General features: G+C 42.1%; 1 protein-coding gene across 12 annotated transcripts in view; it reads left to right on the forward strand.

Annotated features, from left to right (window-relative positions):
* The window catches only part of SHISAL1 (shisa like 1), a 229,477-nt gene that overhangs the window by 89,091 nt on the left and 117,321 nt on the right, over positions 1–23,065 (forward strand). Inside the window, exon 1 of one of the 12 annotated variants that reach the window (XM_051772510.1) lies at positions 14,348–14,359. The exons of 7 other annotated variants lie outside the window; for them this stretch is intronic. The gene's annotated coding sequence lies outside the window, so the exon portion shown is untranslated. Of the gene's footprint in view, positions 1–14,347; positions 14,360–19,686; positions 19,708–20,666; positions 21,101–21,143; positions 21,165–21,644; positions 21,713–23,065 lie in introns of those variants that run through there. 4 more of the 12 variants (XM_051772511.1, XM_051772508.1, XM_051772512.1 and 1 more) reach the window with 4 other exon arrangements.

The raw sequence follows: 23,065 nt of genomic DNA on the forward strand, positions 1-23,065 counted from the left end.
TTGGACCTGTGAAAAAGTGTGGAGGATCAGTGAAGTGGAAATTAGCTATTTAATAAGAGTCAAAAAGTAAATACTTGATGGGATTTTGAATTTCAAACAAGCTTTGTGATGTCTGCTGGTTTCAAAGAGAAAAAAAAATTACCTTTAGACATGTGGAGTCCTGCATGAAAATTTATAGAAGAATATTCTGGAGTGACAAAGTGACTAATTCAGACACACTCTTGCAGCAACAGAAACAACTCAAGGAGCTACAAGTGAGAAATCAGTCTGAGAGCAGAGTTCCAGAAGCTGAAGATGTGGAAATGAATTTTATGAAGGCTGCTTGAAAAGTCCAGTGGTGTGACATAGATGTAGTTGTTGAAATTGTGGTGGGCTCTGACAGCTCAGTTGATTTGATCTCGTTCCTGAGGCTGGGGTTCTGGTCTCAGAAAGGAGCACATCACCTTGGTCTTTCCAGTTTAGCAAGTGTGGTTTCATGGTTTCAGAAGTCTCTCACATTGACCCCACGTGGATGGGTGGTACCAAAAACTCCACAGGCAAAGGAAAAGATAATTTTTCAGCTCCCTTTCTGCAAGACATAAAAATATGTATATCCTTGTAGCTAGTTCAAACCTCCTCCTGCTCGCCAATCCCCTCAAAAAACCAAACCAAACAACTCAGAACCCCCAAAAATATGGAAACAAACTGTCTTTAGATGTTATATTCTTCAGCTAGGAGGGCTAGTCCTCTCCTACTCTTGGTTCTACCCCGGAGCACAGAAAACCCTCAGTGAAAGCCTTTCTGAAATTCAGATTTGGATCGGTGTTTCTCAGCAACACTTCTTCCTTTGTGCATATCTTATTAAAGACAAGCAGGTTGTAGATTATTGAGGTGGGTAAAGCAGAACTGGATAGAAAACAAAAGGCTGACTAAATTTAGAGCTCTGCATTAAGGCCCATCTCAGCCCTTTTCCATATAAAAGCAGTGTTGTCACAGGATTTACTGTTCCCAAACCCTTGTTGCCATTTATTGCATTCTTTGCCAGTTAAAAGGAACAAGCTCTAGTGCTTGTTTACTCCAAAGGTAAATCTTTTCATCTGCCCAATCCTACAGGCCTGTGCTGGCTCAAATGTTGTCTGACATAAACTCAGGTTTGTAAAATCCTCACCCTCCCTCCAAACCCGCAGCAAGCCAGGATATTTTAGGGGCAGCAATGGAATGAGCAAAGGTTCTTTGTGGAATATGCACGTGGGACACTTGACAGAATATAACATTTTAAGAAAGGATCCAGTGATCAGATTTTCTTCTGCAAAATATATGTGGACCATAATATTGCTGGCACTGATCAGCTACAAATTAACAGGCCTTACAGCAAGGAAGATTCAGTTTAATAGTTAAGACCACACCTCCACTTTAATTAGTGTAACTCAGCCTAAATTTTTCTTTGTTTGTGTGTTTGTTTGTTTTATTTTTGGTTTTGTTTTTGTTTGGTTGGTTTTTTGTTGGTTTTGGGGGGTTTTTTTGGCACGTGTGTGATTTGTGATAAAAACACAGGGAGGGGTTTCCTCCATAATTTTGCATTAGAAGGATACCCATGTCATCTGTAGCTGCAGCCTTGTCTTGATTTTTTCTTTTAGTGTTGCTTTTTAGAGTATTCTCAAGCATCTGCTCCTGTACTTTTTGGAATTTATTAGCAATCTATAAAAATAAAGGAGAGGGGGAAGTAATCTCTGAGACCCTTGGCGTGAGCTTAGAGCACAGGTTTTAAAATTAACGTTTAACGAGTTCTGGCCCTGACTTAGAGTGGTCTGAGAGATAAATACTGGTATTTACCAGTAATCAGTTGCAGGGATATTAAATGTAATGTTCCTAAAAGAATTCCTGAAAGAAAAGACCTCCTGTGAAGTTGTCCTGTTTACATGATGTCTGTAGGCTGATTTTGAAACAAATGTCAATAAGGCATGAGGCAAATTGGTCCTCAAACTACATTTTTTGACAGAATTGGGCAGAAGGTAGGAGGAAAAAACATCTTGTCCACCTTTCTGTGGCTACAGCATATGGTTCCTATACTTCTTTTAAATCACTGCTATGGCAGGGTGCATAAAACTCCTCTCTGATACTTCCATGGCTTAGCAAGCTGACCTTGAAGCAAAGCATGATTACTGTCCTTGTCTCCCCCTCTTTAAAGCTTTGCATCAGCCTCACAGCATTTTAATTTCCATCATCCATTTGTTAAGGTTTAAAGCCTCTGCACTGAGCTGAATTTATCACCATCCTCTTGTTTTGTGCAGCTCTGGTGATGTGTGAGAGCTGTAAGCTCACACCAGCCCGGGGTTAGGGCAGTTTTACAGCCTCTCAGTGTGGCCACAGAAAGGCAAAGCAGCTGCAGCACATCCCACTCTTTCACCTCCTTGGCTATTGATAGTTCTCCTCAGTGCACTGATAAATATTGGTTGAACTGATTTATAATGAGTTTATAATGGTTGAACTAATTTATAATGATCTTCCTTCACTAGAGAACTCAGTCTTTCCTGAAGAAAAGTTTGTTTTGAAGGTCTAAAACTGCACTTGTTTTTTAAATAAAACTGACCTGGGAGAATTCGTGTGGGGAGACAACAATCACAACAATTACTTGGAAAGAGCAGTTCCTCCCTCCTGCATTTCCTCATCTAGCTGGTTCCCAGTCCATTGCCTTTTTATCTCCCTTTTTTGAAGTACTGATCATACATCACTGTTGTTTCCTCCCCCTGCCCACAGAACAACTGAGGGAGCTCCTGGCTCAGCCTGTGTCCTGTAGAACCATAATTAAGTGCCACACAAACAGCTCTGCACTGGGGTTTCAGCAGAAAAGCATTCAAAGGACTTGCTGAGGGGATGTGCTTCAAAGCAGAGCTGACCTCTCCCCATTCCCCCAGCTGCACCTCCCAGTGCTCACTGGTGGCTCGCTGGGGTGCCCAGGCTTGTCTAAGGCAGCAGAGCTTGTGCAGGGGCAAAGATGTATTTTGGGGATCCATCTTCCTGCTATCCCAACACCAACTGACTTGAAAGACAAGCTGACCCTCGACTCCCCGCACACTGCTGGGTCTGGAGATCATCCTGCCCCCCTGGATCCTGGTTCCTCTCTTCCCTGGAGGCAGGAGGGCCTGTAGCCTGCATGAGAACCAACCTTGCTTAGGGTAAAAAAAAATTGGCCTTAAATTACTGTGTGAGCTTTGCTTGGAAGAGTCGTCTCCCAAATAGTTCAACAGGATGAAATTGGTGACCTTTACAGCTTCTCTGTTCCCATTGCAACAGAGTTGCTGTACAGGTAATTTTTTAAATAATGCTCTACATAAACTAACCTGACTCTTAAATCCCATTTTCTTTAGCTTTCACCTGCAGCACTTGATCTTTTGTAAATGGCATTGGCTTTTAACAGAACATTTTCCCAGCACAATCTTTGCCATGTCCCTTTTATAGGCAGCATTAGAAATGAAATTACCTGGAAAGCAATATTTCCTCTGCTTCAGAGGCAAGACATGAGCTAAGCTTTGCAATCAGTAAAACATAAATGTATCTTAAAGTGAAACACCTTGCACTCACTTATTTCTTCAGACAGAGAGAAAAAGCTGCCCATTGTGGAAATAAACACCTTGAAATTTCAGACTTCAAGTGTTTCTGTCTAATGTCCTTGGCCAAGTCAAGTGCTGAGTTTATATATAAAGTAGGAGCAGTAAATCATTATACTTCTGCTAGATAAAGACTGAAGAAAGCTAAGGGTTATTGCATTTTTTTGTTTGAGAAAAGGATATTATAATTCAAGCTTTATATAGGAAAGCAGATTTCTTTAAATTGGACAGGAGAAAGTTAGATTTCTTTCTTTCTTAAGTAAGCAAATGCCAGCCAAAATATTAAAGAATATTCCAGGCATATAGGGGTTTATGACAATAAGTTTAGAATGGCCAGATTGTCTGATCTATCGAGGAACTCATAATTGCAGAGATTTAGAGTTTTAACCAGGGTTTTACTGTGAGATTAAGGGGGTTTCTTTGTCATATATGTTTCACTCAGAGACTTTGGAAAAACCAAGCTGTTCAGAGTTCTATGCCTTTTATACATGTAAGTACTACAGAATTTTAAGGTGCCTCCTTTACTAAAAAAAAAAATAAAAAACAACCAGAAATTTATAGTTTTACCAAAGGTTTAAAAATTTTAACAAATGCTCTCTGGATTTTGCAGAAATACTTAAATAGATGAGACTAAGACCTTACCAAGGCTGATCTTAAATTCTGGTAGGAGTTAGTGGTGCTTGTTTAGTTTAGCTTTCATGTATTAGACTTAGTCTGTTCAATATACTATCAGAGTCATTAATCAGTAGATTTATGATACACATTGGGACATAGATTGTGTCTTGCTATTTTTAAATCACAACAGTTCATTTAAACTGAATTTCTACAAAACCTGAACAACTCATTCCAGGTTACAAATACACTTGGGAGAACAGGCAAGAATAAACCCTTTCCTGCTGGCTGACAGTCAGTGGTCCTGCTGCTGTAACTGATGTGTTAATGTGCTCAAAGGCTGCCTGTAATTTCTGTCTCTGATCCTTTTTGTCCTGTGAAAGAAATTGGAGGGGCCTGCTTGGCTTTGCAGTGAGCCCTGCAGTGAGGTCCATGCTTTATTCCTGACTTCCAGTATTCCTGGTTGCAAGCTGAGAGAATCTGGGAGATTGGAAGGAAGGCTCCTTGGTTTTATGCTTCCCTGTGTAACTACTCAAAGTTAGGCCACAAGCTCTGGGACAGAGTGGGGTTTGTGCTGCTCTGTATCTACATCAGGTTAGGTCTCAGGAAAGCCACAGAACCTGCCAAACAACACCAACCTTCTCCCAAAGTGAAGTAGACCAGCAGCCACTGGTACTTGCAGCAGTTGGAGGGCCTGGCTTGGCTGTTAAATTGCTCTCTAACTAAAAGCAGTAAGAAAAAAAAACCCTCCCCAAATTCCTTACCAGAAGATTATGTCAGAACATAAAATCCTGGCAGTTCATAAAGATTTAATTAAACATGCTTAGCTGTCTTCTATAATGCATTAACACAGTGAACTCTGAGTCCTCCTTCTCCCAGTGGAAGCTTTGAGGATTCTGTGTTTGCATCTTTTTACATCTCTCTTTGTCTGCAGATCAGCCCAGGTCACTAATGGTGTGTGACAAGCTGAATAAAAATGGTTAAATCCTACCAGCAGAACTTGAACCATGCTTTTACCTCTTCCAATTATCTCCAGAGTTGCTTATCAATTACATTTTTCTGCTGTTGGAAAAGTAATTATGATAATCCAGGAAAGGAGGAATGCTTTCTGATTCTTTTCATTTTCTCAGTTACTGCTGTTAGTCACATCCTTTCTCCAGGCATTGCCAGAAACAATGTTGACCCCATTTCTGTGCTGCTGTAAGACACTTGAGTGTATTTTCCAATGTCCAGTGTGTACAAAGATACCAGTCCTTGCCAAATTGGCTGCACCTTTCTCTGTAGGTGGTTTCGTGGCACACATGGTAAGATAAGATATTCTTTGTCTTGGCTTCTGTTCCTAGTCCAGCTCTGTAGGTCTATAAAGCCTTAAAAAAGCAGGCTTGTAATTATTTAATGTTCCTAGCTGGGTTTGTCCCTAATCACATTTTTTTATCCCCTGCAGAAACAGAGATCCTGCCTTGTATTGACTTCCCTGTGTTGCTATTGTATTCCCAGTAGCTTTCACAGAAATAGCCTTCCTGGAGCAGTATTAACTTGTAGTGATTATCTGATAGTGTAATGTTGTATTTTGGGAATATCAACTCCCACAGTCTCATCAAAAGATGATGGGCCTCATTATTCTGGGGATGTGTGGAGCAGGGAATGGCAGGTGTTGCAGGGATGAGGCCACTGGCATCAGTGCTGAGCCTGGGCTTTGCAATCCTCCCAGAGCACTGGAGGGGCACTTCTGTGGTGGTTCTTTTGGGGGGATACCTGCAGGGTTTGGAAAATACTGACATTTCATTTATTTGTACTGTAGCATTAACTGTAATCTAGTTAATACTAAAACGATGCTGTGATGAATATATATAGTTATTATAGTGTTGTTACAGCCTCAGTTTTGTGACTATAAAAGCTGCGGCTTCTCCCTTTGTCCCTGTGCCCCACCTGTGCAGTAATTCCTAAAAGTGCTGTGGGAAGTCTGGGTGAAAACTTAGTTGCCAGTTCACAGCCAGCACCAGGGAGCAGAAAACTGCTGGGCCACCCAGCAAAATTAATTTATTTCATTGGATTCATCAGTCTGCTGTTCTAACCAGAGAAGAGAGGGATTTAGGTGCCCAACCACAGACAGCTAACGCTGTTTGCAGTGCACCAGCTGCAGCTCCAGACCCATCTCCCAGAGCTCCTGCCTGATGTCTGCAGCCCTTCAGAGCATTCCCGGAGTTCTGAGGCACCTCCCATGGCACAGCTCATCTCTGTTTGACACCCTGAAGGGTTAATTGTGCGGGCTGGCATTAAACTCCGAGGTGCTAATTACTCTGTGCAGTGATTTGGCACTCAGAGCTGGGTTCCTTCTGCTCGGTGTCAGCACACGAGAGGGAAGGTTGGCTGTTCTCCTCCTCCTCCTCCTCCTATTATTCAGCATGTTCTGCACACACCCTCCAACCTCATTTCCAGAGGTGTTCTCCAGGATGAAAACACGGTGCAAAAATAGCAAACGTCACACGCTGTGCAGTGGGGGTTTTATGTTGGCAGCACAAAAACCTGCATGTGAAAGACGCTGTTATTGCTGTTTCTGTGCTGTTCCTGGCCAGGCCAAAGGTCTGATCCCTGGGGGGTTCCAGACAGGGATGATGGGGGGATATGCAGAACGGTGGTGCCTTTTTTCCTCCCTCCTTCTCCCAGTCTTTTTTCTTCTTCCTTAAAGAATGAAAAGAGAACACAGTCTTTACCCAAAAGTAAGGACTTCAGGAGGTGTTTCACAGGCAAACAATGACAAATGAACATATAGCAAGAGCTAATAGAACTGAGAGACATTCTTTAAATGGATAGAAAACTGTCAAAAATGCTTTAAAAATAATATTTAATTAGATCCATTAGAAGGCTTTGTTTTGACTTCAGTCCTTTGAGCAAAGGCTTGGGATCCTTTGGATCAAACAGCATATTTTCACAAAAAAAGCCCTGTGTTTAATGTGTAAAAATGAACAGCCTCCCCTGCTGTGGCTGTGTGTGCACAGGTAACGTGAGGGGAAATTTCTACCAGATTCCCATCTCTCTGATCCTCAGCAGCCTTTTCCCTCCAATCCCAAAAGTTGCCTGCTCATGCTCTGATTTTATCACTGATACCTGAAGACTCATTTCCAAACATAAGTTCTTTAACAGCTACATAGATTATTTTCACACTTGTGACCTGTACAGCAGCACACTGCAATTTTGAAGCAAAATTAAAAGGCTTAATTAGACAAATGTTAAAACAAGGCATTTTTACAATTTTGGGATAAACATATATTTTCCAGATGTTTTGGTTCAAATCTCCCTTCTGAAAAGCCTTGGCTTTGATGATTACAAACTTTCTGCTGAAAAACATTTCTTAGAAGATTTCTTGCCAGATTTGTTTTGTGTTAAGGGCAATGTGCAATGCAAAACAATCACCTACCATCAATATTGAACATTTCATTCAAATCATATAAATGTGATTAGCCTGAGATAGTAATTTGCTTGGAAAAAATATGGTAGTTTTTTTTTAACCTACCCACTCATTACACATGAAATAAAAAACAAACCAATTTAACTGACTCAAAAAAATCAATGAGAGCACATTACATGTTATAGTTCCAGTTTATCTGTGGGATTCTCTCCTGCTCTGGGGACTGAAATGACCATTTGAATTGGCCCAAGAATATCAGTGAAACATCTCAATGATGTGAAACTGTGTCCATTTTCACTCCAAGCTTAATGAGCAAGTAAAATTGCAATGAAATTTTGATCCATTTCTGCACAGGGTGAAGGTGGCAGGAGGGGGAAGGAGAGGGGGAGGAGGTATAAATAAACTTAATTAATAATCTCCACAAATTTTCTAGTGCTTTAAAGAAGCTGCTGATATAATTGACTTGAAGTCATTCCCTTTTTCCTCATTTGAGCCACATCAAAGCACCTCATTCTATGGGATTCCTTACAAAGAACATAAATTATCAGCTGCCAATTTCACTTTTATTAAGCAGCAAATATTACTTCAGTATTGAAACTTGTCCACTGTATTTAGTAGATGTTATGCCTGGCAACCAAAGACACAGATTCAATATTTCATTTTAGTTAATGTAGCTGGGAGTGTACATAGGCATTTAAAGTCAATAACTGTAAGAAATATTTTAAGTGGGAGTCAGCAGCAGTGTTTAAACATGTGAACAGAAGGGACTACATCCAAAAAAAAGAGAGGTTTTCTGGGGTTTTTTTTGTTTTGTTTTTTGTTTGTTTTGGTTTGGAGGTTTTTGTTTGGTTGGTTGGTTTTTTGGTTTATTTTGTTGTTGTTGTTGTTTTGCCAGGACTCACATCAGAAACCCATGTCTTTGACTCCAGAAATGTGATTTGATCAAAGTTTTGGAAATCTAGTAGTGAATATCAATACTGGGTTTTTTTAGGCCCAAATTAAGCCAAATCTTTCACCTCATCCACCTCACTGAAATTTGTAGTTTCTTATTTTACCTCTATCAAGCAGAGTTCTTAAGGAAGTCTTTTACCTCATGTGCTGAGGACTGATCCTGGTCTGCTGCTGCTGATTTGTATCACTGTATGATTAATTCTTAGATTCTTCTGTGGTAATCCTAAGATTATGGGTCCATTTTCCTTGTTTTTCCTCCAGTCAACACTGGGATGAAGAGATGGATACAGAGTCTAAGGCTTTAAGGAAACAGTCATGCAGCTCAGTAAATAAAATACAACTTTTTTCTGTCTTGTATTTGTTGATTTTGAGTCATGAGTGGGTTAAAGATGTCAGTAGCAGCGTGACATTCCTTGTTTTCTAACACTTTGTGGCTTAATCTGAATATGGGGTGCACACAGTCACAGCATCTCTCTTGGGAGAAGTATCAGTTCTCTTTGAGAGGTCCTAACCCCGTAAGGTCTATTTTACTGCAGTCCTAGTGTTACATGGACAGTGGTGGACTCTAAATTAACTGTTTCCACGTGGCAAAGAGATCCTGGAGATGATCCAGAACTCCTTGGAACGTGGCTGCTCCGAGACAATCAGAAAGGCAACTGAGTATCTCTCATGGGTAGGAAATCAATAGAAAGGCAGGCTAAGTTCTGAATTCCCACTCTTCTGTTGTATCTAGGATGTGCTGGTATTCCTAGAAAAGGGCATGACTTCTGTGCAGCAGCTGTAGACTCCAAACAAGCACAAAGGTTGTGCAAAGGCAAACTTCAAAGGGAAGCAGATGCACTGGAGGGCGCAGGCATTTCTCCTGGAGTGCTCCTGCTGCCTCGAGATGGGGGCAGTTTTCTTTGTGCATTGCTCCTTTAATCTTCTCTGGCTCCTGGAGCTTTCTCTGGGGTGGGTTCCAGCAACCAAGAGCAATCCACAGGTTTTCTGCACGGCCAGGGTGGCTTCTGAAGTGCTCAGTCCCTCCCAGCCCAGGTGACCTGGTCAGGCCACCTTCCTGGAAAGCTCTTTGTTCTCCTCTCAGCTCTGAAGCTGCTCTGTCCATCTTCTTCTCCCTCCAGCATTTCTGCTCTCACTCCTTGCCAATCCTTCCTTTATCAGCTCAGCTCACTCAGGGAATTTCAGAAGCTGGTGCTTGTCAGCTCTTGACCATTGTCTGATGGTTTCTCAGAAATCTGTAAGCCATACATAGATTTTCCAAGTTACTCTGGCACATCAGTTTTTTGGTCTGCGTGATAAATGACCCACCCTTAAGGTTTGAAAATGCTCATGAGTCAAAAGGAAGGATGAAAGTCAGAGGGTCCACGAACAACCAGGGAGTTTTAACAGCAAACTACACACTTGGCATGGAAATTGGTGTGTGAGTCCCTGCCCTGTGATACAGACACATGGCATGGGTTTGGGATAACGGGAAAAGAGGAATTAAACACACAGCAGCAGGTTTTGGGTAAAAGGGTAAGGTGGAAGGAAAAAGAGAAATTAAAGCAGCGTTTAATTAAAAAGGGAGAGATGAATTAAAAGAAAATAGAAAAAGGAAGAGAAAAAGGCTTTGCTTGCTCCTGAACATGGCAGTCTGTTCAGACCAAATGTGATTTTCTTTTTTCCTTGCTACTTAATTGTTAAAGGGGTCTTAACCTGTGGCTAGATTTTGTGCAGAGCTTCTTTTAAAAGGTTCTATGTTTATTCATGAAGGTCCCCCAGGTTCTTTATAAAGTCCTTTTCCATTCCCATACATCAGTGCCTTTTGTTTTCTCTGTTACAAAAAAGCTTGTCTTTGTGTTCTTTGATTTTCAATATTTTTAATAGGTAAGTTTCTGGTTTATATTGACCTTTTTAGAAAGTCGTCTGATTCAATTCTGACACGCTCTAGAAATTGCAAAATTCTGTCTCTAGCTTCCTCATACTGCAACTCTATTAGAGAAATATTCTTTTCTAGACAATTAACCTTTACTGTCACTTTGCTGACTGAGTCATCAGCAATTATTTTGTCCCCGAGGAGTGTTTTCACGGCTTTCCAGAGATTTATGGGTAACACAGTCACAGAAAGGGCTTTATTTCTACTTTTTAAACAATGGTTCAGCTGTGCATCACCTCGAAACAAGTTAATGAGCCCCCACGAGCTGGTGCCTGAGCTGGTCACCGTGTGCAGGGACCAGCTCGACAATGAAGGAGGACTTTGCAGCCTGACACTGTTCTGTGGATCCCTTTTGGTAACTGGGAGGAAGCTGCTTCCAAGTCTGTTCTGCATGCAGGCTGAAAACCTGGTGTGATTCTTCCTCTTGGCACTCGTGTCACTGTGACTTAGTGCTTCCATGGAATGAAGCATCTCCGAGCCCTGTCTTGTGAGTCCTCAGGGAGCAGCTCCTCTGTGATGGCAGGGGAGGATGTAGTCATAATCCTCTTTTTCAGATGAGGTTATAATTCTCATTCTGCTTGGAGGCCCTGATAGAGGCTTATAAAATCTGTGGAATTATTATCAAGACGTATATTCCATAGCTAGGGGACAGTAATTCCGGATCATAAAGCTCAAAGAGCGTTTAATCCAGCTGTGTTAGACAAGAATGGGATTTATTGGCATAAAACTAGCAATCCCCTTTTTTCCAACCTCCAATTCAGTGCAGGGAAAAAAAAAAAAAGGAGGAAAATGCAGGTTTTGACTGATTAGCCCTGGCAAATCACACTGCTGAGGGCTAAGGTGTTATCCAGCTTTCTCTCCAGCCTCACTGCCAGAGGTCACCAGCCTTCTAATGAAAGCTGGGAGGGAACCTGCCCCTTTAGCCACGCAGTTTCTGGGCTAATATTTCAATATTTAGCCTTAAGGCTAAATTTTAAAGATTGTTTACTAGAATACCAGGCTCTGGAGAGAAGAACTGCTTCATTTCTGCTGACTTTATCAGTGTCACCCTGAACCACTCACAGCTCACCTGGCAGAGCCTTGTGCATCCTGAGGGTTCCTTTTGTCTTTCTCATGCAAACCCACAGGCTTTGCCACCACAAAGAAACAGAAAAAAAAAAAAGGGCTAGAAATAAAAACCAAGGTTAAGCACTCAGCAAAAAATTAAGTCCTAGTCACAGACTTCTTCAAAAATGTCTCCAATAACCTTCCTCCTTCATTCTTCCCAGAAGCAACTGATATTTTGACACCCTGCAAGGATTGTGGGTCCCGCTGATTTTCAGTGAGACTCTGGCACCTGAATGTCCAAATCAACCAGGAAATAGGATTTGGGGCCCTGCTTCCATACCCCACCATGGAAGGGTTTAACCTGAAACACTGTAATTATTGTCTGCTGAAATATTGTAATCCTGGTGTAAATGTACATAATATTATTCAAATACATTTTTTAACATATGCCAAAAGCAGAGCTGAATAAATTTCAATAGCTTGGCCCAAAACTCAGGCATTTCAGGCATATTTGGAGGGCTGGGTCAGGACTCAGTTGAATAATATTGTTTGGTTTTACTAGTTGCAAGAAATGTCATTTTAGGAAACTCATGGATATTGAATATTTAAGGCCTGCATGGAAAACTTTGCTCAAGTTTTCCCCCCTTTTTTGGCATTAACATTTGTAACTTCAGACTCTGATTTTAGTATAAGACATACAGAACAACCTAGTAGTAATTTGGATTGAAGCTGTACTTCCTTATCTAGTGGCATGGTTTCTTTGTCTGAGGTAATTAAAATTAGATGTCAGAGCTCCTATATGGAAATACAGATCTGATAAAGCAAAATAGCCCACCTGACAATGATGATAACAGACTAAAGGGGAGATAGACTATATGACAGACTTTTCATAAATGTGGTTATATAATTTTTGTGCAATTTTCCTTCTCTCTCAACCCATTTGTTGAACCACCCATTTAAATTTAATGACTAACCCCCAAATGCACAATGCCATAAATAAGGTTAAACAGTGTAGCCACAAGTTTGTAACTTCTCTGAGGCAACATCTTCCTGTTTTAAACCTGTATTTTCTGGGTGCAGAGTGAGATTTCTGTCCATGCTGGGTACCACGAGCCCAATTTTGGTACGGACAAAAAATATCAGGAATTTGTGACATCCAGATCATGAGGGGATATAACAACTAAGAAAGCCAGAATTTTCAGATTACTGGGGGTTTTACCCATAGAATTTTGAGTGAGGGGGGAAATGTTTGTTACCTTGAAAACAGTAGTATTTTTGTTGAATAACTGGCAAGATGGTCACCATGTCTTGGTGATGTTACGTAGTGACAAGAGAAAACAAAAATAAGAACCAGCAACTGAATTCAGAGACTTGTTTACTCAGTATTTTCTTATTTGTCATTAAATGTTTTGAAGGGAGTTGAAAGTGTAAACGGCTGGGACTCCCCTGTGGTTTCAACAACAAAGTAAAGCCAGAAATGAAGAGAAATGAAACTCTCTTTCACCCTTGGCCTCTGAAAATTCCCTTTCTGGTTGCAAAGCACGTGGTTTTGGTTTGCTGGTGTCACTTAAACCCCAGGGAAAGTGTGAGCCTCTGTGCTTGGCACTGCTGGGATGCAGCTCAGTGTCACCAGGAGGGGACAAACGCTGGGTGACCCAGTAATGGGAGCTGACAGATCACCAAGGTTTCCACTGTTACCACTCTGCTTAGCTACTCCCAGCACATCTGCAACGTCTCACCTACCAGAACACAAAGCAAATTTGTTCCTAAAACGTTGTGGAGGGACAACACGAAATAGAGAAACAGTTCTGAGCGCTGAGAAAACAGCCGGGTTTAATGTTTAATGCCACATATTTTATGCAGTCCTGTTAGAGCTATTTACTTGACCTTTATTCTCTCTGGTTCTTCATGTATTTTTAAAGGCTTTTAATGAGATGCACACAGGACTGGCTGTATCTGCCCACTGCTGACATAAATAGGATGCCTGGGAGTAATAAACTGCAAGCTTTCCTTAGAAGCCTTGCAAATAGGAGTGTAGCAGAAGCAAGACTTACTATTAAGCAGCTCTTAGGGCCCTTCCAGAAGCCATACTTTGTATGCAAGTTTAGTCTGGGTGTTGAAGGGAACCTTTTACAAATCTCTTGTGCAGTATTATCTCTACACACTCTTTGAGGGTGTTATTTCTCAGCTACTCATCTTACTTGAGGTAATACTTCCAGGCTCAGGGGCTTTTGGGACCTGGAAATATCTTCACTGGGTTGCTTAGTGGCTCCATCCAGCAGTGTATGGAATAATGATGGCTAATCTTTTTGTCCTGTGCCTTCCCTGTGCTGCTCAGCAGCTGCAAGGGGTATGAAATGAGTGCAGGTTGTGCCAGAGTTCCCCTTTTTCCATCCTAAGCATGTAGCTGACACGAGCTACTCAATGCTGGTGACTGAGGATACAGAGGGTGTTCTTAAATAGCTGTAAAACCTCCTGCCAAAGGCTTGCAAAAGTGACTGGAAGGATCTTTAAGCATGGAGGTAATACTGCAGTGTACACACTGAATTCAGCACCTCGAGGCTTTTTAGGGGGCCCCCCGATGTATTTTTAAAAGAACTCTTTGTCTTTTGATATGTTGTATCTGCTTTTCATTTATAACATGTCCCTAAAGCTGCTGTGCATGGAGAGAAGGTATAAAAGCCCGTTGGCCCAGCAAAGGAATGCTCATTTAAGAAAGAGCTGTTCTTTGTAGAATTGGGATTATAACCCCAATAGAGATCATGGCACTAACAGCCCTCCCCTGGCAATGTGCCTTTTGGAAACTGGCCCTGCACCAAGAAGCTGCAGAATTCCATGGTAATGTACCAAAACCAGTTAAATAATCTGATGAGTTGATAAAGGACTTGCTGAGACCACCTATAAATAAGGAAAGACTGATAGTGGAGATGGGAGTGGGACAGAGAACAGAGTGCCTTGGGGTTGGGAAGGTCTTCAGAGGAACAGGGCAAACAGCACTTGCCTTGTCAGGTTGCCAAACATTTATGGAGAGAACTCTTCTGGTGGCCACAAAGAGCTAGGAAATAGTGTGTGTGCAAAATAAACGTGGTCTGGCTTGTTGGAAATTACAAAATGTACAAAATAAACATGGTCTGGCTTGTTAAAATTTATGTTTTGGAGTGTCTGCTCTCCCCCACCACTTTGGTATTTTAAAAGCTTGATTTGTAGTGATCAAGTCAGTTGAGAGTGCCAGTGGATCACATATTTACACATCTGGGTACTTCTAAACTGACAAAATGCACATCTGTGCAGCTGGTTAAAGAGGCATGGACAAAATCCTGCGCTTAATGTTAAATAACTAAATGCAGTTAAGGTACCCTGTGGTTATTACAGACTGAGTTCAGGTGAAGGAAGCTGTTTCAGAGGTTTTCTTTTGTGTCCTACATGTTTGAAAGACCATATTTAAAAAGTGGAGTCGATATGTTAGGCCCCAAAAGCAGCTCCAGCTTTTGACCTTGCTGGTTTCCTGCCTGCCTTGCAAGGAAACTGGGAGCTCCAGCACCTGCAGCTCCCTGTGAGGAAGAGCCACCAACTTCCAAAGCCACCACAGTATATTTTAAATTGAGTTTACCATAGCAGAAGCTGAAACCAACCTCAGCTCAGGTGCTGGTTGGGAAGCAAATCGAGGTGGCTCAGGTTGAGGATGCACAGCATCCTCCAGGGAGGACCTCACTGTGCCTGGGAGCCTCTCAGAGCCCAGCATCCTGTCTCCAGGGATTTTTAGGATGTCAGATATTCCTGGCTGCTCGTTTATTCATTCATCCTCAGCAGGGCACATTAAAAAAAAAGGTTTATTGCTTTAATGGGAGAGTGCTGTGGCCAAGTGCTGTGCTCTTCTGGTGGGAACAGAGCCAAAGGCTGCACAACAGCAGGGTGTGGAAAGGTGCCCCTGGGTGTGGGATAAAGGAAATGATGGTCCCCACAGTGGTGTCTGCTGGGGGAAAATTAGTTGTGCATGTAGGAACTGGCACTACAGAAAGAGACAAATTATAAGAAGCTATATTAAATTGTCAGCATAATGATAGTGTACCAGAAGGAGACATATCCACCATCTCTGTGCTTATAGCCTGGAGTATTGTCTGTGAAAGGGAACTTATATTAATGCTTTATAGTGGAAATGTCCAACTTAGATTTATGAGAGCTTAAAATGTGATCTGTGAGATGAATCTGTCAGATTTGCATTTATTTACTGTAAATGGGAAAACAATGTGAAGGGGATACAATATGATGCAAATATCTGAGAAGGGAAAAATACAGGGGGGGAAATAATTTCAGTACAGGGAGCAGACATCCAAGAACAGCTGAATGACTGCAACATCCGTGCACCAGACTGGGACCAGCAGGTTCCACCCAGTCCTGCCTGTGCTGCATCATCTGCAGTCACCCACTTTGGCCCAAGCCAGAGAAGATAACACTCATTTTTGGCATTTGACTGCCCTGGAATCAGCTCTCAGATGAACAGAAATTTGGTATCTTCTCTCTGAGTGACTCACTTGTCAGGAAAATGCAGATGGTACTTGGATAGACCCTCCAGGTGCTCAAGTTCAAACCCTTTGGGGTGGGAGCTTTTCCAGGCAGGAGTGAGCTCAGGGGACTCTGCAGCTGGTCAGGGCCTCCTACCACTGTTTATTATAAATAAATAATAGTTGTTATTATTATTAATAATAATATACATATTATATATTTATATATATTTATTATAAGTGACCATTCAACTTACTGACATAAGGAAAGTCAGGTGCAAGTCATGTTAACATTGCACTGCTATTGGCACCTTTAACATTTCAAGTATCTGTATCAATTCCAATTCCAAGGGAAAAAATCCCGGTTTCATTTCAGTAGATAATCACTCTGACTTGCAATAAATTCCTTCACTGAATTTGCTACATGGCTGGGTTGATTTAGATAATATATCCTGTTGTCTTTACATGTCAGTACCAACTAAACAGGTTAGAGGTGCTTTAGTCTTTTTAGTGACTGCTGTTATGTCTTATATGTGTCACCAGACCAGGCAAAGCAGAGCTGCTTTACAGTAGGAAAAATTCCTCCCCAGATTACCTGGAAAGATTGTTAATTCAGGAATCAAAGGGCTCATTTTCCCAAGCCACAAGTTGAACTGGCCTCCAGTAACAGGGTTTCAGCTCACACCAGCAGAGTGGCTGCCTTAAAAACCATGAGTTTAAGCAAGATCAGATAAAGGAAAATGATTCTTATGGTAATATTGCCTGAGAGAAAAATGGAAGTGCCCAGCTCAGCCGACCTCCCTCAAGCACATTGTCTGGAAAATCCAAAGCCACACAAAAGAAACAGTTTTAAAAATAAAATCATGCTGATGCCAGGCTGGGTCCTTTGCAAACTTACTGCTCAGGGCAACTGGGAGGGGAGGAAGATTTCAATAAAAAGTGTGTGTGTGTGGGAACACAGGCTGTTGAATAAGCAATGAGACAGGCCATTGTCAAGGAAAATGTATGGCCAGTAGCAAAAAAAAAGGAGGATAAGGAATATATTTTGCTTTATGTCATCAGATTCCAATCTGTCTTTGCTGTGGTGCTGTGTACCCAACCTGTCCAGAGCCCCACCATGCTCCAGGAACAGCTCACAGGCAGAACTTTCCTCCTCCCCTGAACACAAACTGCACCTGCCTGAGGTGTTCCCAAAATTCCTGTTGGAAAAACATCTGAACAGAATACAGGGAGAACTGCAGCTGTGCTGTGAGCACCACATCCTCTGATCCTTGAGGTCCTCATCCACCCCCTCTGCTCCAGATGTTTGTTGGTGCCAATGCAGGCCCTGAAACCAGGCTCAAAACATTCAGGACACCTCGTGTGGCTCAGTGGGATTCCCAAGAACAAGGGGATTTTGTCACCATTTTGAGGCATCTTTGAAAATCTGACACAACCAATTTACTGAATCTGATGTGGCAATGCCTGAGCCTGCAGGACTTCCAGAACTTCCCTAGGGATGCACAAGCAGATGGAAAAGAAGGGACAGAGCCAGAGAGCTGGGATTTACAGGGCAATCAGTGTCTAACCAGTGCCAAGGTGACACTCATTCCTAGAACCAGCTCCACCTCCCTCTCACTGTCAAGGTCTCTTACAAGCAGAACCATATTTCCATTCTTACAGGAATAGCTTTGGTATAGCAGGAATCTTGAGGAAAGGCAATTAAAACATAACATGTCTGTCTCTGTCTTCCTAATTTAGCAATTAATGAAGTATATACATTGAAAATACCTACGTATGTTGGAGGCAGGAGGTTTTTTTGTGATGTTAATGTCTGTATTGCCTTCCTAACATGCTGAGAAGTACAAAGAACTGAAAATAGGCTGTAGGTGCTGTGTGTTCATGGTAGTAATATGGAACTGCAAAGATAAATCTAATAGTCTTAATATGAGATCATGAAATAGAATTATAGGTTTTCATAAAATAGGAACAATACCATAATGTAAATGAAATTAGTATAATTGAACAGTTACAGGAACTTGAAAGGAGATAATATAAGTAAAGGATATTTTAAACATCCCTATATCTTAGAAAGGATGAAGCTGACTGTAATCAGCTTTCTTTGGGAGCCTCTTTCAGTACTTAATTTCTTTTAATAATATGAAAAGTACTATAGAATAGTCCTGAGTAAGGAGAATCAGCCAATGATAAGAGGTCTGTTGCAACTAAAAGTGATAAAAAATTCTGGAATTATATCTTACAAAAAATGCCAGCCTTTGAAAAACAAACAGATGATCAACTTCCTGGGCTGATGAAAGAAAAACCAAACCCAGACTTTTTTCCACTTTAAGTGACAGAATTCTCAGAAATGTTGTTCTCAGTTCATCAGCTGCTCACTATTCACCAGTGTATTTGTTTTTAAATATTTAAGGATTTTTCCCCCCTTTTGCAAAATTAAAATTCTGCCATTGAAACATTCAAGCTTGCACAAACAGCATTTGTAGGAGGAGAGGAAAAGATGGATGCTGCCTAACCAGCCCTAATTTGCTATACCTATTTACAGCTGTGTTTTACTAATGACTATAGATACAGAAAATAACTTCATAATGGGACATAATTTATTACAAGATTATCTACACGTGAAATTCTCTTGAAGGATCAGGGTTTCTGTGAGCTGTTGTGTACAGATTTAATAGAAAGCAAGCTGTGAAGATTAGTTCTTAATCTATTTTTTTCCCATCCTTATTTAAGGAAGGCTAAAAAAAAAAATAATTGTGGAATGTTGAAAATAATGCTGCAGTTGTTGTAAAGGTCATTCTACCTCTTACTCACAAAACCCAGATCCAATCTGACATAAAAGCAAAACATTATTCTCCTGAGAACCCCCCCTGCAGAGCTGCTCCAGCCCTGGGGAACAGCACAGGGAGGACATAGAGCTGCTGGAGAGAGTCCAGAGGAGGCAAAAAGAGGATCAGAGGGATGGAGCAGCTCTGCTGGGAGAGTTGGGATTGTTCAACCTGGAGAAGAGAAGCTTTGGGGTACCCTAATTGTGGCCTTCCAGGACCTGAAGGGAGCCAACAAGGAAGATGGAGAGAGACTATTTCCAAGGGCCTGGAGTGACAGGACAAGGGGGAATGGCTTCAAACTGACAGAGGGTGGGTTTGGATGGGATATTGGGAAGAAATTCTTTACCATGAGGGTATTGAGGCCCTGGCACAGGTTGCCCAGAGAAGCTGTGGCTGCTCCACCCCTGAAAGTGTCCAAGGCCAGGTTGGACGGGGCTTGGAACAACCTGGGCTAGTGGAAGGTGTCCCTGCCCATGGCAGGGGGTGGCACTGGATGAGCTTTAAAGTCCCTTCCAACCAAACCATTCTATGATTCTCATGGGGTTTTTCCCTCCTAAGATGTCTCATTCTTTTTACAAATGTTGCAAAAGATTCAGGCTTTGACTATTCTTGGTTAGGACACCTCTTGGTTAGCATAAGAATAGTTAATGCATTCCTAATTAAACCTCTCCCTAAAGAAATTATCACCAAAACCAATACTGAGCTGGGTTTTCTTTCAGAAAGAGATCTCTGTGATTAGAAGAAATACCAAATTATTAAAGACAGTATCTGAAAACAAAAGTGGTGTGGAGTGCACAGCAGGGACACAAAAGGCCTGTGATCTCCTCACCTGAAAGCCACATCTCAGCATTTTGCCAGTGTGAGGCTTCTTATCCGAGGATGAATAGATGCTCTGACAGCACAAGTGTGTGCTCTGTTTGCTGGGAGCCACATGTGCAGCCTCCTCTGGCTGGGTTGCTTGCTTTGGAAAAAAAACAGGTGATCAGGAACTGTGCCAGCCTAAGGCTTTACCTAAAGTAGTTAAAAGTTAAAAGACTTAAAAAGTTAGTCTTGGAAAAATATGTTCTTTCAAGGCACTGGCAGATGGATGCCAAGCATTATTTTTTACCCGAGAAAGATAATATTCCAGGTTTAAAAACAGTATAAGGGGCAGCATTCAGCCTTGCTTTGTGGCCTCTCTTGAACTGAAAAGTACCCACGGCAAAACATTTACATGGGTATAAGTGAAGAGCAGATTATCACACATAATACTTTGTAACCAGCTGCAAAAAGGTGGCATTGCTTCTGTTTTCCCGAAGTTTCCTCTCTCCAAACGAGCACGTGCTTCCATTCTCCACACAGCAAAGGATCACGTTTCCCGTAGTAGACAAGTGAGCTCTGTCACTGTGGGTTTTTTTTTTCATTAAAACAGTGCAAACACCCGTTTATCTTAATCAAACACCTCTCGTTTGAGAACTGGGGAGGAAATGAGAGATGCCACAGTCCTTTAGCTGCCTAACAAAGCAGGGGAGGAAGACAGGGCTTTCATACCAGGCTTAGCTCGGGAGCAGATGCTGCAGCTGCAAGATAATTTCCCCCAGCTTGGCATGAGGGTGTTAAATTGTTATTGAAAAACTGAAAAGGGGTTGGGGGAGTGCTGCGGTACGGGAGAACCATATGAAATACAAGTCTTTAATTGGTATTTAGCGTGATAGGAATAGCATGGTAAATGCCTTCCACAGCACATCAAGCTGGTGTTTAAAATGATTTAATTGTCACCTGTCTGCAGTGCAGCAACAACCTTCCTTTTTCCTTTTGTTCATAAATCCCTACAGCCTTTTACAACGTCAACACATTGCTCCAGGGTGGCTGCTCGGCTTCTTTTGAAGGCGTTCAGCAGGAACCAGACTTTAGAAGTTTAAGCACCTGTTAACTGCCAAAAAGGAAAGCAAATCCCCGTTTCCTGTGGAAAAGAAACCCGTCTGGCAAAGCAGAGCGATCAGTGCTGCCCCGGCCTGTGCCAGGGGAACCTGATGCAGGAGCTGGTTTTTGCTCTGCCCTTGACTCCCTGAGCTGTGAATAGTGCAGTGCTGAGGAGGTGGTTCGCTCCGTGCTGAGCTAAGGAGCCTTCTGCAGGATGTCTTTTACATTTACCTTGCAGCAAAATAACCTGGCACGGCTCAGACAGCAGCTTTTAACCAAAGCACCGGTGACATCTGGGCATTTTCAAACCCCTAAAGCAAAGTTCATCAGATCACACACACGAACTTCAGGTCTGGTTTCTCATCAGCCATACCTTCTTTATCCTCTAAAAACATTTTGGTTCCTAGGCAAATGGTGAGTTGCACAGGTGAAACAAGGTTCTGTCTGTAGAAGAAGCCTTTCAGGCATTACTTCTCAGCCTGGTTCCCTGGGAGGTTTTGCCTCATACGACTTTGCTAGGTCGGTGGTTCCCCTCAGCTGGCTCTGGGCATCAGCCAGAGGAGAAAGGAGATTTTACCCAACCAGTCTCTCTCAGAACTGAATGCAAAGTTCATGAAAATCAAGGGTTTCCTTTTCTCCTCGTTTCAGGGGCTGTGACTCTGCCTCAGAGCCTGTGTTAATGAATGCCATTAGTGTTTATATGTACCAAGAGAAGGGTATACCCTGCAAGCTTTTTACAGCTGCAGCATATATAAGCAATATATTGTCTTTCCCCTTAATTCTTTACTCTGCCCTAATACGGATTTTTCAGTATAATGTGTGTTTTACAGAGGAATATACTTAAATGGAGAATGAAATACCTTGTGGACAGAAAGTCAAATTTGCCTTAAGAAGCACGAACTGTAATTCCTCATGCTGGGGTTGTCTGCTGAACAGCTTGATACCCAACTGCACCTCACCAGGTGCCCATTCCCCTGTCTGTGAAATGGAAACATTTGTATGTTCCCCCTCTGCAGAGTGTTCAGAGATAAAGCTGTGGGGAGAGCGGGCTTTGCTTGCATGCACCAGATCTTGTTGTCTGCTAAATGTTGTTTATCATCAGCAGGGTTAAATAACAATCATGTTTACAATAATCATATATAGTATTCCCAAACCTTGTCTTTTTGTCTTTTCTCACTCAGGACTTTGTATTTGCAATCACAGTGATTTTGCTGAGGGCGTGGGGGGTGATTCCCCAACAGCAGTGGTTCATGTTTATACTGAAAACTATGCATTATCTGTGACTGATACCCTCCAGAAACCCTCTCCTGTGTCTATAATATATGGTGGTATTTGGTTAAGGGTTGGGCTCGATGATCCTGAAGGTCTTTTCCAACCTTAATAATTCTGTGATTCTACATTGTGCTGTCAATCCACCTGACTTAGCTAAGGAGCCCCTTAGGAAAGACAGACAGGCCTTCTGCTTATGCCCTGAGGAACTGAACGAGTTGGAGAGCTCAAAAAATGTGAAAAGGCCACTAGCAAGGCAGTAGAAACTTTTTCTTCATGGATTTGTATCTCATTTCTGTTCACTGTATCAGTGACCCGAGATACTGCGTGGCAGGTAACTTCCTCAGACAGAGGCCAAACTTGACACTTATTTTGCCAGGAACCTCAGGTAGAACAAAAGATGAGAAGCCAAGAACTACAAAGGAGTGTTTGCTCCAATCAGTACCTGGAAAAAGACCTCTGGCTCAGTTCACAAAAGAGCTACAAACACCTTCACCTCGTTGTCCTGATGATTAATGCTCTCTCTCCCTGCCCGCAGTCCCTGAGGTGCTTGGTGTCAGCAGAACAAGCCAACACTTAACCCAATAAATCAATGTTTTCTTTGCAGAGGAAGAGCAGTTTGCAGCAGTCCCTTCTCTGGCCAGTTCAGCACAAGGAGCAATTTTCCATAGGCTCTGTTGGACCAGTCCAGTGTGAGAACTGGGAGCAACAACTGCAGTGTCCCCAGAGCCTGTGGATCAGGCTTTCTTCTTCTGACAGGGGACTGGTACAAACTGCTCTTCCTCTGCAAAGAAAACAGTGATTTATTGGGTTAAGTACTGGCTTATTCTGACACCAACCAGCTCAAACCTCTTATCACCAGAGAATCTGTAAAAGCATGGAAGGGTCACTGCCCAGAGCCAAAAGGGAGCCCCCAGCGCTGCTGTAACCGAGCCAACAACCCCCAGCAAACCCAGGAGCTGAATTTTACATTTCTGTTCACTTCTCTGTTCTCAGGGCTTGTAAAATTTGCATGCTGTTTCAGTGAATAACTTTGCAGTTCATAA

The sequence above is a fragment of the Manacus candei genome, unplaced genomic scaffold (genome assembly GCF_025592945.1).
Source record: "Manacus candei isolate 608988 ecotype Guabito, Panama unplaced genomic scaffold, ASM2559294v1 h1tg000153l, whole genome shotgun sequence".
Taxonomy (NCBI): domain Eukaryota; kingdom Metazoa; phylum Chordata; class Aves; order Passeriformes; family Pipridae; genus Manacus; species Manacus candei.